The sequence below is a fragment of the Cupressus sempervirens genome, chromosome 9 (genome assembly GCF_028749045.1).
Source record: "Cupressus sempervirens isolate cs-2001-9-10 chromosome 9, ASM2874904v1, whole genome shotgun sequence".
Classification (NCBI taxonomy): Eukaryota; Viridiplantae; Streptophyta; class Pinopsida; order Cupressales; family Cupressaceae; genus Cupressus; species Cupressus sempervirens.
In genome coordinates this window covers 8859417-8862865 of record NC_143126.1, presented here as the reverse complement: position 1 = coordinate 8862865, position 3449 = coordinate 8859417, and the positions used below count along the sequence as shown (strand labels likewise).

Here is a 3449-nt window from a genome sequence, read left to right as displayed (position 1 = left end):
AATTTTTATCATTAAAGTTTCTCATTACACTCCATGCTCCATCTCTTTCTCCTTTATACTCTTACATTTTTCCTTGCATCCTAATGATCAATTATAAAGTGGTCCTCAAATATTAAAGATAAAAATTGAACAAATAATCAAATTTAGATAAAGACAATCAATACAAAATTTCTACTATTCATTTCCTAAAATAAAGAAAACCAGCTGGATTGTTCTTTGAAATGAGAGAGAATATATCGTCAATTCTTTACTGTGTTCACACCCGAAAACGTTATTTGATCAGTCGGCTTTGAGTTCTAGTCTCTGATTTCCGTCCCCTACTGTAAACCAAAACGTGTACGGCTACTTTGACATGAATAGCAGCTCTTTTGACTCGGCAGCTGTTAAAGACTTGGGAGCTGCTCTTTGAAGACTGTCGTCAAGAACGGTCGTTTGGAATGGTAGAGTGGACTGACATATTGTTACTATATATTCCCCACTCCGTTTCGTATTTCTATCATTCGGCAGTTATTACATACTGTAAATAATAGTCCGAGCATAAGTTTCCATTTTGTTTCTTATCGCAAAGGTCTGATCATAAGCTTCATTCTTGTTACATATCGCAAACATCCCAGTCCACAAATTCATTTTGTTTTAGTAAATTGTCAGCCCTCGTCATAGAATTCTATGGGGATATCCCGGTTAACTATAGTCGGCGGGCGTCTAACAACCAAGCAAGGGAAAGGAGATGAAAATCAAAGAAGCCACGCCCAGAATATTGGAGATATCTGGAGATGTATTCAGGGCAGTGATGATTGGAGAGGAATGCTCGACCCCATTCATCCACTTCTCAAAGCGGAGATACTCAGGTACGGTGATTTTGCACAGCAGTGCTATGATTCTTTTGACAACACTTATTCTTCCAAGTACTACGGGAACTCCAAACGCAGCAGAAGTTCTCTTGGGCGTAGATTGGAATTGCTTAGGTTCGGCCGTGGGTATGAAGTCACCAGATATATTTACGCCAACACTGCCGTCTTAAAGTCCTTTTTAAAGCCTAAATACGAGGAATCCGGTGCTTGGATGGGATATATTGCTGTTTGTACAGATCCAATGGAGATAAAGAGATTGGGAAGACGAGATATTGTTGTTGCATGGAGGGGAACTGAAACGCCTCATGAATGGATGCAAAATATGAAGGATGTATTGGTTCCTGGCACCCTATCTCAGAGTACGCAGTGTCCCGAATTGCAAACATGTTTCAATCCCGGTGTTCAAATAGAGAAGGGATTTCTGGGTTGTTATAACTCCGTACATGGGGACTCTGTGAGAGGCAGACTCAGTGCAAGAGATATTGTGGTGAGGGAATTAACAAGGTTGTTGAATGAGTACAAAGATGAAGAAAATGTGAGCATAACATTCACTGGGCATAGTTTGGGAGCTGCCTTAGCAACTCTTAATGCATACGATGTCAAACAGATTCTCATGAAAGAAAATGATTTTAGGAAATCAGTACATGTCACAGTTTTTGCCTTTGCCTCTCCTCGTGTAGGAAACCTAGTATTTTCCCAACATTTGCAGGAGATTGGGGTTAAGGTGTTGCGTGTGGTGAATAAATGGGACCTTGTTCCCAAAGTTCCAGGAGTGTTCATCAACGAGAACATGGGATGGCTTACCAGATTCCTTCACTGGCTTCCATGGGCATATGTTCATGTTGGGGTTCCCATCACTTTGGACAGTAACAGCTCTCCGGTGCTGAAGAAATCGTATAATCCAGCCAGCTCCCACAATTTAGAGGTTTATCTCCACTTGCTTGATGGGTTTCAAGGGAACAACAAGCTGCCATTCAAACCGTCAGGAAGAGATCCAGCTCTGGTGAATAAGTACTCAGACTTGTTGATTGAAAAGCTTCAAATTCCTTGCAACTGGTGGGGAAGGAGAAATAAGGAGATCGTGAGGAGGATAGATGGGTTGTTGGTATACTCTCCTACAACTCCAACTCCAGTTCCCCTAACTCCTCGACTCCTTTATATGCGCCACACTGATCGCAAATCACTGGCACTCGTCACCGAATTGTAATATCAAATTCTCTCTTTGGGAAAATTCTTCATATAAATTTAATTGTGTTTATTGAAATAGTTTGGTTATGGGTAAGCTCAAACATATGGCTTGTACCAGATGAATAATTATAAGTTCAACGGTTGAAAACAAAACTTATCCGGTACCTTGTTAGAAAACTAAATTAATTATTAATTATCTGTCAGCACTGGTCAACAAGGTCTACCTCCAGCTTAGTCTTATCTTTTTATGCACTCAACCTTAATCTTATCTTCTTGATGGACTCAACCTTATTTCCAATTGTATGTCATGAATAACTCATGACCAGTAATTAGCTATAAATTGAATGCTAAGAGTCTGTGATCATTAGTACTCCTTTGGGGTTGGGAATATCTCCTCCAGTCCATGTTTTAAATACAATACCCGAGTGTACGATTTTTGAGCTATCAGATTGAAAGTGCTACGCTACGTTTGTCTATCTCTTTATTTGGATTTCCTTGTCTTTTTCATGGTATCAGCGCCGAGGTTTTACCAGTTGCCAGACGGATCGTGACAATAGAAGTGAAGGAAGATACGCATAACTCCTGAAATTGAGTAGGTGTGGGGCAGTAGGGATTTTTAATATTGTTATGGTTTTCTGTTTTGTGGTGATCTTCGTAATTATTTCTTAAAGCATGTTGAAAATATTCCTGCCAGAATATTGATCAATAGTGTTTTCACATAGAAGTTATCAATGACCTTTTGTTTATGTTAGATAGTTGAAATATTTATAGAGGGATTTCTTATGTGTGATTGTGGATTTGAGAGTGTGCTATGTATATTTTTGGTCTTTGTTGTGTGGGCATCAATAAGATTTGACATCAAATTCTAAAAGTCTTTTATAGTTTTCTGTTATAAGCCAAGTTTTGGTGAACACACCAGAAATGGATTTCTTTATAGCTTCATTTTTTGAAAGGGTCAACTACATTTACATTGGCAGAATAATTTCTCCCATCTACCCATCGTCCACAGCCATAGACAAACAGATGTCAGCAGCAAACAAGTGGCCATCCAAACTCATCCTCAGCCGTCCAAGCACTGGCCAACACATCAGCCTCACCATCCAGCATTATTTATATTGTCAACTCTTTCCTACAGCATTAAATATGCATTTGCTTATAAATATCATGGATTGAGCTTGTGGTCAGCAGAGCCCATTTTGGGTTTCTCATTGTGGATCACGAGCGGATAGAATGTTGTAGCATTCTAAGGATTTTAAATAGATTTTAATTATGTTAATGAATATGAAGTGCTGTAGCACAGCTTGATGTCTATGTGTTTTGCTTATTGATTTGAATGTTTATCATTGCATTCGTGTTTCTCTTTCAAATGGTATCAGAGCTAATGGGAGATGACCCTAGAGATCATGGAGA

The 3449-nt window shown here is 39.1% G+C and overlaps 1 pseudogene across 1 annotated transcript; it reads left to right on the top strand.

Annotated features, from left to right (window-relative positions):
* The first annotated feature begins 512 nt into the window (after positions 1-512).
* On the top strand, positions 513-2115 carry LOC149537365 (phospholipase A1-Igamma2, chloroplastic pseudogene; annotated as a pseudogene). Its single transcript, XR_016356222.1, has one exon. The product of XR_016356222.1 is annotated as a phospholipase A1-Igamma2, chloroplastic pseudogene (transcript).
* Positions 2116-3449: the final 1334 nt, after the last annotated feature.